Source organism: Maylandia zebra, linkage group LG16 (genome assembly GCF_041146795.1).
Source record: "Maylandia zebra isolate NMK-2024a linkage group LG16, Mzebra_GT3a, whole genome shotgun sequence".
Taxonomy (NCBI): Eukaryota; Metazoa; Chordata; class Actinopteri; order Cichliformes; family Cichlidae; genus Maylandia; species Maylandia zebra.
In genome coordinates, this window is record NC_135182.1 from 25,408,495 (window position 1) to 25,425,377 (window position 16,883).

Consider the following 16,883-nt stretch of genomic DNA (forward strand, 5'->3'; position numbering starts at 1 on the left):
GAATAGAAATTGCATACTGGGTTTCGTGGTCAGAGCATATTGACAACATCATTTAGAAAATTGCGAAAGGTATAACAATGTTAATTGTTTTGCTCCCTTTGTTATAAGAATGCCATTAGCTCATCTGCAGTATTGCTGAGCGATATGGTCTGCCGCTCCTAAGAGAGACTCAGGCAGAATAAGGTATAACAACTGTCAGGTTTAGTTTTCTTGTCCACACAACAGCAGCATCACTGAAATCCACAGCAGACAGCATTGGTTCGGTGTGGAAGTTAAACTTATAGAGGAAAGCAGGTACACCTCGCTCATTTTCAAGCAAACTAACTGCTGTGGCTAATGCAAATCCAAATAAATGAAGCTAATGAGAATGTCATTAAATCCCATTTTATCCACTTACTTCTTGCTACAGTGTAATTGTAATCCCCTGGAAACATTTACATTTTAAGTACATTACACAAACGAGGAACAAGTTCAACAACATCGTCCCATCTGTAGAGTCATGTTTGACCTCGTGGCCTTTTAGCCTTTCTTGGGAATGTGCATGAGCGATTAATTGCTCTCTGCGTGCATTATAGAACAACGCTGCAGGATCTGACTTTATTACGGTATGTTTGAACTGACATCACTGCTCCGTTTTAACACAAATTGCTTTGGACCTGACGAGGCAGCCGTCACAGTTCATAACAAACCCCTCACTTGGCCTGGCAGTGTATCCTTACACATGCATCATTATCTCATGTAAACAGTGGAAATGAGAGACCGCTGGGGGAACGAACGTCATTCAAGGCAACAAAGCGAGGGCTCAGTGAAAAGATCCTGGGCCGTGACACTCTCGTTTAGCGTCAATTAGAGGAAACAACAAGCAGACCTGTTCCTGAAGGCATCTGGATCTGATGTGTTTATTTATACTTAAGCAAATATGCATACTTGAAAGAATGCATGCATTCAAGGATGTTTCAATCGGAAAAACATGGAGGCAGTGTGGGGGCAACAAAAATGTCCCTCAGATTGTACTTGATGTACTTGAGCTGAGCTTGCACACAATGCCCTCCCCACTTCTCTCTCACTTTATCTTTTTGTGTTCCTCTATCTCTCTCTTTCACACATAGTGGCTCCAATGTGCTGCTTTGCAATGAGTCCCTTTCGTATGCAGTGCAGGGGCCCCCATGAGTTCCTTCCCTTGGCTCTCAAACTAAACAGAGAAGATGGTGTTATCTAAATGCTGCCAGGAGGTTGTCAGCTTGTATTGGGCCAGGCTGACCAAGTGGCCTGTTGGCGGATGCGTGTTGATGCCAGGCTCCCAGCGCCTTCTCTCTGTGGACATCTGCTGTGTGTGGGAAAGCTGTGGAGTTTGTCTGTGGTTGCATCTTAATCCTCCATCTCTTCAGCTCCAGCCATGCCTGGCCGAGCAAACCAGCAGCCCTGCTCGCTTTGCTTGTATTAATTGCCCTTGCCTGGCTCGCTGTTTGCTTATGATTACACTCATTAATTTCAATTCCCCTGGACGCCCCTACTACAGTAGCTGCCTTCAGACAGACTCACACACACATACACAGTTATGCACTTATTCACACTTACATGTATTGTTGTGAAGCATGGCAAGGAAAGGGTCAGCTTTCACCTGCAAATGAAGGGACGAGGAGGAGACTGGAATAGGCCATTTTCAAAGCAGACGTGTCAGTGCAGCGTAAACACAGGTGTAATTAATGACATTAATTATGGCCTTGTTCCATTTAGATGGGCGAGGGCATGGTTTGTACATGCTTTCTCATCGGAATGACTGTGACACACTAAATAGAATGAGACCGTAATTTATTTTATCAGTTACCCTTGTGTTTACCCTGGGATGACATGCCAAAATGGCTGCTTTGAAAAGCCCCGGAAGCATGGCTGATGAGCAGCATATGAAAGGGATTCACGTGTGGCCTCTTTTTCCCTGATCACCAGCAGCTTGATGCTTCAATGTCGATTGCTTCAGTGTGTAAATATGAGCTCTTTTGTTCTCTGTGTTAATGTTCCATGCTTAAATGTTTTAAACATTTGTGCAAGTGTATGTGGCTGATAATGGCTTTTCAGCACTCTGTGTAATATACTTAGAACTGTAGTGCCATGTTTTTATCCCTTTGTTTAGAGAAAACAGTGAACTAACAGTCGTCATCATCCTTACTGCTCAGCGCTGCAATAAACCTGTCAATCTGATCTCTTCATCTTCTGTGTTCTTCATTTCAAAGCTCACATAGTGTTTATCCTGCCCTTGCTATTCAAACTAGTGCAAGCCTGCCAACACTGTTTCATATTTCTGTATATATGGTTATGGACAGCCAATGTGGACAGTCAGCATATTCTGATGGACACAAATTTATGTTTTAAGTGTGAATTTGTATTTAAGACCTGCATGTTCTCATTCTGCACACATACCTAATGCTGCAATTATACTGCAATACAAGGGGAAGGTCGTCATACTGTGACTGTAGTTGAGTGGGAGGAGAAGTGTGATTATGGAGCGCTCCAAACATCCACAATTAAAAGTGATAAAAGGGTTTTTTAGATCAGATGTGCGCCGCGTGTAGGTTTAAGTCTGCCAGCGTCTATCCTTGGGGAGCACAGTGATGTTTGGGTTAGCATTGTAGCCTTACAGGACAAAGGTCCTGGGTTCAGGCTCTGTTCAGGTACTCCAGCTTCTAGCTACAGTGCTGAGACATGCACATCTAAACTGGCCATAGATTTGACTGGTTATTTGTTTTTTATATTCACCCTGCAAAAGTGCAGTGACCTGTCCAGGGTGTACCTCACCATTTACCCCATGGTAGCTATACTCCAGCCCTGTCATGACCCTGACTTGGATAAGTGGAAGAAAATGAATGGAGTGTTATCTTCATAATCCGATGATCCGATATTAGAACATGAAGAACCCGTAGATGAAGGAATATTGTTGATGCTAAAGGTTTCTGGTATTTGTAGTGCACGTAGTATTAAAAAAAAAAAAGATGATCTCTTTGTCCATAAATCAGTTATCTGAATATCTAGATATTGGCTGGCTACACTAGAAGCTCCCACAGGTGAGCTCTTGAGAGCACAGTTGATCAGTTCCCACATTAGTAAAAGCTAAATATGGTTACTGCTGTTGCTTTCATCTACAAATATGCACAATGGTCATATGGACAGATGCAAGCATCACCCTTCTCATTTTTATGTCATTAGTAGCTTTGTTTTATACATCCCCTCACGAAGAAAGTTACTGTGCTGCTGTTTATATGCTGAAGTCCCCATTCAAGCAGGTGGAGCACAGCCAGTAAAACCCAACATCTGGAGTCATATGGTGGCCTTGTAAGTTGCACAGACGTGGATCAGAACAGCTATGAAAATGTACCATTGGATTTTCAAGGCCATACACAATCAGGTTCCATTACATAACTATTGCATAATTAGGTTTACAGCACCTTTTAAAAATATGATCTAAATACATTCTATAAAAAAAACCAGTTTTGCTAATAACCACAGAAAATCTCCCATTCTAAAAAAAACAGAACACAGCTATTTCCTGGATGAAATGTTATCAAAATCATTGTGGCTCCATTCAGGTGCTTCCTTCTGTGTACATTATCTTCAAACTGTATTTAATCTACAGCACTCAGCTTGTTTTTTTTCCCCTGTAAAAGGAAACTAACATGCCATGCCACTCCTCAGCAGCCACTAATCTGTAAGGAGCAATAAAGCTCTCATAATACCAAGCTGTGTGGCCTTTTGCCTTCTGTCACCCTATCACCCCAGAACTTGGGATTTTCTGGGAAAGTGGGGCTTCTGGACTGACTCATCAGACAGCTGTACCTTAAAGGGCCTCGTGGGGGCATCATAACTAGAGTCGCTGCACTGGGCTGTGATTTGGTGTCCAGGCACAAATAAAAACCTCTGAAGCTTGACAACATCCTTGCTGAGCCCACGTAACCCAATTAGTGAACCAGTCCTCAGTAGGAGAAAATGAAAACATTCCGGACTCAAATTCCCAAGATGGCTGTATTGGTATATTACATTTCTTGTTTCACCTGCTTCCTGAGATTTCCTAGGACTGGCTGTAATGGTTCACCAAGGAATGACTCAACAACTCAATATCATGGCAGTGGGCTGACAAATATACTGTACTACTGACTTTTCAGAATCCTGCAGACAAGCCTGAGTACTTTACATCATTGTTAATGGGCTGCTATCTTTCTAAAGGGCACCAAGATAATGAGCACAGATTGCATCAGCTCTGTGGGTGCTGAAAAATCTACACTACCCAGTGGAAAGAGTATGCTATGGGGATGAAGATGCTGAAGGGTGAGGCAAAAGAATCAGTGCTCTAGAAGGTCATATTGATTGATAAAGCACCCTGTGGATTGAGCTGTGGCTTGCTCAACCCCCATGGTGTGTTTGTTGTGGGATACCAGACAGCTGCCTGAAGGCCCTGAACAACACAGACAGGCAGAGAAAGACAGTGAAATCAATGGCTTTCTCACCAAGGGCTCTTATAAGTTCTTCCCAATCATCTGAAGTGGCTCCCTTGGCACATCTATTTGCACCTAGGTCCAGTGAAAAAAAGTGTGATTTGTTAAAGACATTTCAAGCTAGCACCCACTGCACTGAAGTAGCTATCTGCGACAAAGAAAAATGAATTCCTCTGAAAAAATAAACATTCTGGGTATGCGGTATGTGAGACATACCACAAACTCCACCCTGAGAAATGCTTGGGAGGATGGTTACATTACCCTATTGAGACCACAAACCCTGGAGTATTCTCATTCCCTTGCGGACCCTTGACAGAGCCAGATAGGTCTCCTCAATGTACTGACAGCCAAGTGTCCTCATCCATTCTCATCCAAGAGACCTGCAGGCGTCATCAGACCCGTCGAAAATTTCCCCAGATGAAACCCTAAAGAAGAAATCTCCTGCCCCAAGCCCAGAAAGTGATAGAGCTGGGAGTATCTCTGTGGAGCCTCTGTCAATATGTCATCATCATCATAGCTGCCACTTGGCAGCACAGTAACCCGCTGCAGATGTGTCAGCAAAACAATCTCCATTTTATTACTGTTTTTTTCCAATGAATATCCATTGCGGGATACAGTCTTTTCTGTATTCACACTTTAAGCCATAACTCAAGCACACCATGATGTGTTTCCCAATTGTTGTGAGAGAGAGGTACTTGCAATGATGTACAGACACTCGAGGAAGTGCTTGTTTTCTTTAAGAGGGAGAACTCTTAGGAGGGTGGAGCTCTGCAAGCAGACCTAAGCATTTTCTGTCCAAACCTGGCTGTGCTGACAAAATAATTATAGCCAGTTTGGAGAGCAAAGCGACTGTTTCATAGGATTATACACCTTCGATATAAATGTAGTGTATGAATTATTTAGTTTTATCTTTGTGGAGCTTCAAGGGAAAAATGTGAGGCTTTGACTATACAATAAAGAAATACTTTAAAAGTCTCCCCTTTTCTACAGAAAATATGAGGTTCATGAAAACCTTTGAGGTTTCAAGTATACAGCCCATGTGCTTACATAGGGAAGCCAGTGTGTCTTTCAAATATGTGGTGGCTGTGCTTGCTGCTCAGTAACGGTTCTGTTAAGTGATGCTATCCAAGCCACTGTGGTTTGCAATAATAGCCCACGGCGGTAACATTAATACAGAAGTGAACAATATTTATGCACTTTAGGCATTAAAGTGCAGTGTAAACACGAAACACTTTGCTAATAGCTGAAAATCACAGTAATATCATGGCCATTTGGAAAACCAAACATTTCTGGGCCTCATATCATCAAACTGGAGACATCAATTGTCTACACTGCAGTTGGGGATTAGTCAGGAAGGAAGACAGAGAGCAAAACAGACAAATGAGGAAAGTGAAGAGGCAGAATCCGAATAAGTAGCAGGTAACTTCCATGCACAGTCCCTAGCAACGTTTAATTTCCCAGCATCTTGGACAAAGGTGCATCTCTTCATTCTGCATGACAAGAAGGAGAGTAAAACAAGTTTACACATGTTGCCTTGACCTTTCCTAGAATTTAACTAATGGAGGACAAGATGAATCTGAAATTTCATTTCAAAAGCTGCAGTGGCAATAGCAGAGATGATGACCTTGACTGAATTACTCTACATGCAATTAGATGTCTTTTGTTTACTTCCCACAAGATACAGATACAGAAAAGTTTACAGTGGCTTGGGTTAAAAGAGAAACCTCAACTGCACAAACACATGACATCATCTTTGACATTGCCTTTTTGTTTTCTACAGTCTTGTATTACTGGTTGAAACCCTTTAAATGTAACAAGGCACTACAGAGTCCACACAGATAGAATTATATTCGTATTGCGCCTGTCAGAATGGATTGCGTCTTGGCGGTGGTGGAAACTCCTTGTTGGGTGTTCTGTGGCCTTTGACCATGAAATGTTTTTCATAGCTGACTCATCCGTCTTCATTTTCTCATGGTGGTTGTTGTGCAGTACAGCATTAATTCAAACAGATTGAGGTGTTTGGATAACAACGCTCCATTCAAGTCAAAACACAGCTCAGAGCTTGGAAATGGCATCCATCAGTCAAACTTTGTTTCAATAAGGGATCCGGTTAACCTGTGTTTATCACTTACTGTGATTGAAGCTTTAGTGATCACATTCTTTCGCATTATAAAATGTAATCATAGCTTTTCCTTCACATGCCTTTTCTTAGTATTCTTAGAGTATCTGTGTAGTAACTTCTACAACAACTGAATACTACAGAGGTTTCAAATCACTTTATTCCAGCACCAGTCGATGCCCTGCCTCTCAAGAATGCTGACACTTTATATAGTGGTATTGATGGCTTTATAGTTAACTGCATATTCTTTTATCGTGGATACTGGCAAATGGCTCATGCTTTTAAAGGGCTCTCATCTTAACAGTCGGATGCAGAGAAAGGGAAAGAGGCACAAAGAAGGTCAGAAATAAATGATGTGATATTTCTAAAACAATTTACTGTCTTTTCACTGGGGACACAGGGTTTGGACAGTGACACATTTATTATTTTTACCTTGGAAAATAAAGTCCTTCCTGCTACTTGTATTGTGAAATGGTTTTATCTAAATCCCATGGAATTTATATTGCTGACATAATTGGAAGAAATTTTTATGATGGATTCTTCACAACATCTGCAGTGAATACAGTCCCAGCTGAAGCCTACAACCAATAGACACTTTGACAGGTCTTCACATCTTTAATTTTGCTTTCAGTCTGGTGTTGAGCAGGTAAAAAAAAGTACATATTATAAAGATGTTTACTGATCAGTAAATCTTTTCTACATTTGATGTTTTGTGGGATCAAAGCCCTTTAGCCAAAAATATTAAAAATCCTGAAAGGCAACTCTGTCCTCCTCTGACTCTCCAATCAGGTCTAGGGTGTGACATCTATTCCCAGCTATGTTTTATTAATCCATCTGCATTCCCCAAAACTAGGCCAGTTACACAAAGCTCAGACTATTCTCTTGTCCTTTGTACGGATAGTATTACATGTTTATGATTTTGTCTGCTTTTCTACTTTCGTTAAATGGCCTTATTTGAGAACTGTCTATCCGGGGAACAAGAGGGAAGTGAAGTAAGGCCTTCAGATGGGCGCTGTGATGCTGAGTATCTGCCATATGGATGCACATTCTATCAATATGAGTTTTCAACACAGTATTGCACAAACACATTTACAGTTAGTTCCCAATACTTGTGTGAAAACAACAGTAAAAAGCTGCATTAATTCATAGGAATTTTTGCTGTCCTTGTGCAGCCATCCCCTTCATAAATGCCACAGGGCATGCACTACGTCTAGACATTCGACCACACAAGGCGACACTGGCTGCCCCCTAGTCTTAGACACTGCCATCTGTGTATGTGTGTCTGTGTGCTACTGAGTCTGTGTATATCAAGCTACTCGCACAAAAGGAAAAAGAGATTCATGTGGCACACATGTGCACCACGTGGCTCTGACAGAAAACGAGTGACTGTGAGACGCCCCTCTCCCCCCATGGGTACAAGGAATCTGCGGCAGACGTGTCACCCACCCTGGCTACTGCTTTAATTAAAGCCCTAATGATAGGTTTTCAACTGAGAAGCAAGTTATCATCACACATAATCGCTCCGCGCTAGTTAGCTCTAGCAGAATTGCAACCATCTGCTCTGCTAAAAATATAGAACAGATGTAGTGCACATACAGTACTTATATTAAGAGACATCCAATATGTTAAATAACCAAAAATAGATAAATAAACAAAAGGTCCTCTTTTAGAAATAATTAATAAATTTAATTACAGCATTTCCCCATATACTGTGCATATACACTGATCAGAGATTTAAAACTCCTTAGAGGCAAAATATATAGAAAAACAGATTATACTATAGTAAAGGCACCTTTCATATGGTTGGGTAATTTCGCAGCAATTTATTAGGTTCTTGAAGTTGTGTATTTTAAGCAGGAAACAAACGCAGGATAATCAGTAAACAGAGTGATTTATGGTGCATGTGAACGGAAAAGCTTGCCCATGTGGTGCCACAGAAGAGTTACCGTAGCACAAACTGTTAAAAACTTTAATCTTGACAAAAAAAGAGTACCGCATAATGCATCATAGCTTGTATTGAGCTGTGTAGCAGCTTACTGGTCAGGATGCCCATGCTGAGCCCTGTTTGCTGCTGAATGTGCCTACAATGGGCATGCCAGTGCCAGAACTGGAGAGGAAGCAATAGAAAAGGGCTTGTCTCACGAATCGCATTTTCTTCTCCATTATGTCGATAGCTGGGTGAGTGTGGGAACAAGCTGGCATCCAGCAGGGGTGGTGTAGAGCATCACCTTTCGTTTAGCTCATGTAGTGTGGGTAGGATGACTTAGCATTTCTTGGAATGTTCAATATAATTTTTTTAACAATCTCTCAATGTCTGAAACTGTCTACATGAAACCGTAGCGAAATGTTCTTTGCTGATGTTATCCCCGTCACGGTTCTTCATACTAACAAAGAACATCGAGAAGGCAGTGTTGCAGATATTAAGATATGGTACATTTTGAGTGCACATTAAGTTTTCCTTAATATGTACCAAATGCTATGAAAGCGTGTAATTTCGTTTAATTCCAAATCTTTTCCTTAAACCAAACAATTCTGGTGCCTAAATCAAACCCTGACTCCTAATTCACTTTTTCATTCAGCAACATGCTATTCTAGAGCTCTACCTGTGCATCAGAAATGAAGCTAAATGAGTATCCATAATGTTGCAACATGACAAGAAGGGGTACTGTTCATGTGTCATTATGTGACAAGTTGGAAGTGAAAATGCAGACTTGCACTAGTATCTTTGTTGTTTGATAAGACAAGACACTTCCCGAGGTCATGTGGAGTGCTTTTTTTCCAAAAAAGAAAAAACAGACCTGTAAAACTTGATAGTTAAACAGTTTCCTAAGTGAACGGTAAGAAAATTAAAGTGGCTTTAAATTACGGCCACATAACATGCTGTGTAAAAGGGAAATACAACTCCTAGTTTAATAACTGGGGACTGCAAACATAAATAAAAAAATCGCAAAGCCAGTTTTATTGTTCATTGTTTCCATGTTTGATTTATATTTATGTTTCATTGATCATATGTTTTGATTTCTTGGCATAAACACACCTACTAAGCTACAACAGACTGCTTTTGTGCATTATAATGTTTCAATTCTCATGTGGACAGCAATGTGATTTATTTATTATAATCAATCTGAGGTCAAATAAGGAGAAGTTATTTACTAGCGCTGAGAAACAGTCATAGTCTAGCTGACAGAAAAGCTGCACCCTAAGAGCTGATGTAATTCTCCTCCTTGTTGGGTGCCTCAAATGCTTTGCTGATAGAAAAAGCTTTGGCAGCAAAGTGCAAAGTGATGAAAGCAGCTTGCCTCCACTGATGTAAATCCTGCCCCTGTTTACTAAGGTTTCCTGATCAAAGGAAGGAGGGAGAGTTCGAGGGTCTCATGGAGAGACGTAAAATAAAGGGGAAGTAGCAGACTAGGAAAGCTGAGTCACTGTAGGTGTCTGTTTAAGGATCCGCAGGGTTAATAGAGTAAGCGCATGTGGGGGAGTTTATTGTGGGGGTCTAATGGCTCGCATTAAGCTGAAAAGCTTATAATGGATTGGTTTTTCATGCCATTCTGAACTCATATTAAAGGTCATTTACCAAGGCCTTTTGAGTATACCACTATAAATAAGGACTTAGTTGGTCTAAACCTCCTACTTGGCACTTGCTAGTGAGAAAAAAAATATTTTATGTTGCCTCTTATTCTTTTAATTCATCTTGTTTTGCAAATTTGATTGCTATTCTTGAAGTTCACCCTGTGGCACCCTGCTTTTCTGTTTTTGTATTAGTATTTTCTGTGTATCTGATGCCCCCCAGCTGAAAGTGAAAGTGAACAGAGGATGACTCAAAAAAAAAAAAAAAAAGGTTTACTGTCTGCAGTGTTTGACAACCTCTCCCTGTGGGGCTCTTTAATCATTCATGCTTCATTAACTGCCTATCTGTTATCATTTTGCATCTTTCTTTTGAAGGGGATGAGAGAGGTGGAGGGCTATGTGGCAATAATCAATTTTCTGTACCACAGCAGTGGCATTTTTATCAAGCAAAGCAGAATGAGGTTCAATAAGGCAAACTTCTGGATTTCAAAGCAGGTCAGTGGGTCCCAGTACTTTAAAGGATGCCTGTCATTCAGACACACGATCTTTAATAATAATAATGCTTCTAGAAAGTTCACGCCATGCTTCACTTTAGAGATCTACTTTAGTTCTTTCCCATGATTCATGGATGTAGTGAAGGAGGACATGCAGAAAAATTTTGTGACAGAAGAAGATGCCAGAGATTGGGTGAGATGGAGGAAGATGTTGTGACAAACCCTATAAGGGAACTTGTCAAGCAGAGAGGGAAACTGTTTTTTCTTGGCTCTGCTGGCATGCACGTTGCAGATAATTCAGTGATATTTGATGGTGGACTAGCTATGCCTGCTCGATGGAACACAGTTCATTCTACACATGCAAGTAAAGTTGACAAAGATAGGATCGGACAACGGTCCCTATCTTTGGGTCTTTTAACTTATTTATTTTATGCTATGATGCAAATCCATAAGCAGATAATTGGTAGTGATGTCAATAATTATATGGTCATTATTATTTTTTATTTCTATTAAGATTTTGAGGTTTGTTAGCAATAAGTTGCTCAGAAATAAGCAAGTTGAATAACATGTTTTTAGATTTTGATTACAGAATTCAAACTATAGAGTAAAAATCATTGTGATGTTTCGCTTGAACCAAGGAGGTTTTCATTAGTGACAATGCCCATATCGTGTCAGAACGTAGCAATCCTTGAGCTGTTTATGAAGCTTTTTAAACATGTATTGTGGAATTTTTAGATCTGATTAATTATTGTCATTGAAACCACCACTCTGATTTCACGCAGAGCTTCGTCCTTTGTAGGAGAAATGGCGTCACCTTTTCCATATCTGTTCATGGAGTTCGTCGTTTTGCTACATTCAGTTTAATTCTAACTGCTCACACTTCTACTTCAAGATCTCTTGAACTGATGTGAATTTGTAATATTGTCACTGCAGTAATTAGATAGCACATGCTAAGTTTTGACAAGTCATTGTGATGTAGACAGATATCCTGGATTTAATTATGACTAATCAAAGCTATCTGTTATAGAGTGTTACCGTTTAAGTGTACTCCTGCCTGGTCTAAATGTGATTACAGACATTATGATTTAGAGTTTAGATGAATTTAAATGACATAGCTGGAGCAAATGGGGAAAAGCTTTTAACAGAATGAGGTTCCCCCTCACAACAGATTCCTTAATAATAGGCTCTTTGTATTTCATGGCATTTTCTAATGATCTTTCTTTGGCCCAGCTGCTTCTGTTAATAACACCACTGTTCAAATGACTCGTTGCTTTAGATTCAATTGAAAGCTTCACAAGAAGACCACCATACACAACAAATCAGACAAGTCATAATGAAGTCCGAGATATCTGCAGATATTATTTTGAGTAGTAAAAATTAATAACGCTAGTTGGTATGATGTATATATTATGAATAGAAATTCAAAAAGTAAAAATTATGCAGGTTATATTTGTGGTCTTAATTCTTGAAAGTGACCTACTAAATATGCAGAACAGTTTGCCATGTAACTACTGTATCTCACTAATTAATTATAACATATAATTTATTACATAAGCACATTTTACTGATGTTACTTACAAAGAAATAATTTGGAAATGGCCCCACAGTCATAGTTGCAGTGAATGTAAACTAATTTCTGATTAGATGCTCAATTAGCAGCTGGAAAGCATCATACTGCAACAGAGTTTGTTTTCTCTGCAGTTGTTGCCTCTGTGTCCTCACTAGGGCTGGGAATGGAGAGTGGGTTCTTGAACCCGTTCCCAGGAGTTGGAATTGTTAGTCTCCTTGCCTGTCGATTCAGCTTTTCAGTTCCATTTGCACTTGCGTTACAATCACGTGATTTTAGTTTTCAGGAGGAAAATAGTTGCACAGTCTACAGCGTGGATATGAAGATTACGTTTATTAATGTTGCATAAAGGACAAGAGCGCAATAGTAAACTACAAACTGCGTCCAGAACAGAAACAATGTTGACTCTTTGCAGGCATGCTAACCCATGCTAACGCTAAGTTAGCCAAGAACCCAGTGTGACGTTAAAGCCGAGTGAATGTCGACCACAGCCCAGCAGCCAGACCCTGAACAACAGGTAACAAACTGATGAGCAGTCAGGCTTGCCGCCTCCTTTTGTACCCGTTTATGTTTCTAAAATAGAATCAGTGTGGCAATTACTTTGAAGTCTCTGTTTGTTAGTTTTCATCTTTGCTTTGTGCTGTTCGGTTTATGTTCATACCTAAAACTAAGGGAAAGATCATATATATGTCCTCATTAGGATAGGAATATGTATTGATGTATGGGACTGTAGCCTATAGGTTTATACTGTTAAATGGTTATTGTGAGACAAAGCGTTCAGGTCAAGCGTACAGAAAAAAGTAATGTTACCAGTAGTTTAACAGATTAATTTCTGCTTGGAGTAATTAAGTAACTTACTGCATTGCTTTTAAGAAAAGTGTTCTGTGTAATATTTATAATACATTACTTTTTTTGAGTAACAACCCCAACACTGATGACAACAAGGAGGGGTAATACCTCCAACATGCACAAATGGTTGACCACACAGCATGCAGTTAATTTGCAGAATATAATGTTTTTGAAATGCTGCTTAGCAATGATGGTAACTCTCAAAGCGGATCCAATAAAAACCCAATGAGAATCGATTATGAATCAAATCAATAATTGATATAGATAATGCAATTGGAATTGCTAAATTCTTATCATTTACCATCCCTATTCCTCATCGTGCTTTATTGTCAACTAGGGCTGCCACAAACGATTATTTTGATAGTCGACTAGTCACCGATTATTTTTGCGATTAGTCGACTAATCAGATCATCATCCATTGGACATAAAACGTACAGCTTATTGTACCAGCATGTATCTGCTCTTATATAACTATCATTAGCTAACAGCTTGAAGTGTTTAAGGTATGTGCTAACTAAAAAGAAAGACAAGATGATAATGAAATTTGCAGATTGTTTCAGTGGAGTTTAATAAACTCAGCCGTCTGCTCCTTGCTATCTAAAATATAACAGGACGCCGGAGTATATTCTCGAGCATCTCACACTTCTGATAATCAGCTGTCTGCTCGACGTTTTTTCAGCGGTGTAAAAACTATAACTTTAATCTCAGCCAAACCGATTTACTCAGGAACAAATAAAATACTGAAAAAAGCCAAAAATAACATTTTCAAGTTATCTAAGTGACTTATATATCATGTTTAACCTGAGTATCGAAAGACGGCGGTGGGTTTGAAAACGATGTGCCGGGAGTCCGGTGTTCTCACTGGCTCTATTGAGCCTTGAACCCCGGCTAGCTATCGAGCTGGTGGGTAACAGACGTCTCTGAAAACATCGGAGCACTTTTGAAAATATGTGGTGTTTTGATAAACTGAGCAGATATTTGAAATTTACACAGCTGAAAATATGTTAAACGTTTATTTTGTGACCCAGAAAGAATAATAAGAGTAATATTAAAACTAACTAGCTGCCGCCATTGTTGGCGACTGAGCAGGGCTGCGCTATGAATTCTGGGATAGTTTGGGCCCCGAAGTATACACCCAACCCATCCTTCAAATCGGAGTCTTCGAATTTGGTTAGTCTTTGTCGTGTTGCTGTAACGTAATCGGCCTACAGATGCGGGCACAGGAGGATGTGATTCCTGAATTTGGACACAGCTACGACACTGCTTCTTCTTCGGGGTTTAATGGCAGTTGGCATCCTTGTACATGCAGTGCTGCCATCTTCTGTTTCAGTCCGTTATTACACTCTTAAATCCTGCTACTTATTCCTGCGTCTTTTGGGTTCTTTTAAAGCTTCAAATGACGCGTTGACTATTAGTCGTCGATAATTTTGATAGTCGACGTAATCGTGACTAGTTGACTAATTGTGGCAGCCCTATTGTCAACAATCTTGGATGTTTTCTGGGATAGAAAATAAATTTTTTTGACAGTAAGCCAAACAAATATCAATGCCTTATTAATAGTGTTTTCAAGAAGCCTTTGTTAGTTTTAAAAGTGAAGATGATCAAAAAATGAGGGCTTAGAGCTTATTTAGGCAAATATGTATCCATCGCAGAGCATAGCTTACTCTCAATCACAAAAAGCCCTAGACAACTAGGGGGTGTCAGACAGCGTTACCTTGTGACTGTGAATTGGATTAAAAGGCAAAGCACTAGTAGACAACAGAGAATGCTATATAGATTATATCTGGTTTTAATCTCAGCTCAATGAGCTTTAAAGGGAAAGCATCCATAATTGTTACTTTAAAAAAACAGTTTAAACAGTCAGTGAGTGAAACAGTAAATCCAGTAAATCCAACTTGACCTGCTCATTGCATTTATATTCCCTTAAACATCAATTCTGATGTCCTATTTGCTGACCTCCAGCATTAGCTGATTCCAACATCTGGAGGCCTGGAAGTCTTGTATGCACTAAGATTGTGTAGCTTCTCCAGCAGACAATCATGGAGGTCAGATATTAAGTTTGACACCACTCATGGTGTCAAAATAGTAGACATGAACACTAGTTGCTCTGATGTCTATGTACAATAAAAACCTAAGAAAATGAAGAGGTGCTGCCCTCTAATTCTATGTATTATATATTTACTCACTGATGAATTTTTTGATAATAATGTGCTTATTGGCTAACCTGATAACCTCAGCTCGTTTGTAAAATCTGTTTCTGTTTCTTCTTGGAGGCATATTTATGCCTTTCGTGCTCACTACTTTGATCTCCTCTGACCACTTACCACTGTGACGCTCTGATTCAGATGTGTGCTGCTTATGAGCCATGACATACATTAAACCATTGGTCTTCACAGCTGGCTCTTAACCAATGTATCATGACAGGCAATTGACTCTATGTGATCTCTCTTTTCCTCCTGCTGAACTCTGAAGATATGATCAGAGATGGGGTGCAGATGTGAGGCTGGGAAATGGTGGCAGTTCACTTGAATTGAATTGTGCCCCGGAGAGAAGGAAGTGTAGTTTTTCTATCAGATGGAAAGATCAGAGGAGACGGATAATTCAGTTATCACATCTGCGGTGATTAGGGGGACAGGACGCAGTTTACTGATAAGGATCTGCTGGCTTCTTGGAGACTGTTTTCTGTCATTAGGTAACTGCAAAGGCACTCAGAGCCATGTCCTCATTTTGGTGTCTCTCTCTTTTCATGTCACCTTGGTTAATCTTGTTTTATTTATTGTCATCTCGCTTATTAAGGGATCAGTGAGCCTGCAGGAGATTACATCCTCTTTTGCTCTTTCATCTGATCTCATTTCATCTTGTTCTGACTCTTCTTGATTTGTCGCCTCTCATCTAGTCTAATTCTGACTTCATTCCTTTTTTTGACTCCTCAATTTTGTATATGTGATTACAAGTTGTCGGTGAGCTTTAAAAAAAAAAAAAATTTAACAGGGCTGCAGCCTCCGTGTTTAATTTTGTCCCATCTCATTTTGCCTCATTTAGTTTTATTTTGCAAATAGTAAGACACTCTAGGCACGTTATCCAACCAAGCCAAGTAAATTTCCTTTCTCATTTTAATTATCCCCATTTAATTTCTACTCCTTTGTGCTTATTATATAAACCTGTGTTTTACATTTATTTTGTCTTATTGATTCATTTCAGGACTAATGACCTGAATTGAGATTTGATTATCTGAAATCTGAGAATCACGATTTTTATACTCACTTATTTTTCTGACAACTTTTTAAAAAAAAAATCTCTTTACACAAACACCTACACTTGCTACTCCTTTTTTTTCAGAATAGGCTTGTTGTGTTATATTTAAGACATCTGATATGACTTTTATCCTGTCACTGTGTACCTTGAAATATTTGAACCTAAATAGAAGGACAATAACATAAAAGACAATCCTATTGATGTATCCAACACCAGAGCTTATCACAAACAACAAGATGAAATAGGCAAAAATATATGATTCATGCATCACGTTGCACTAAACACAAGAATTTCCAGAATGGCTTTTTTCCTACATATGTCCATAAGTTGTGGTCACAGTACTTGGGTATAGCTAGTGGTACAAAAAGGGAGCAAGCATAAAGGGAATAACGTACTTTAAGTGTCAGATAATTTCAAACGCAGCCTTTCAAACAACTCAAAAAATATCAGCAAGCAGGGGTTTTTTGTGCACTTTGTCACAGAGTGAGTCTGCAAGCTAAAGGTACTGCTGCTGAATTTCCCAGGGAGAAATAAGCAAGAGATAA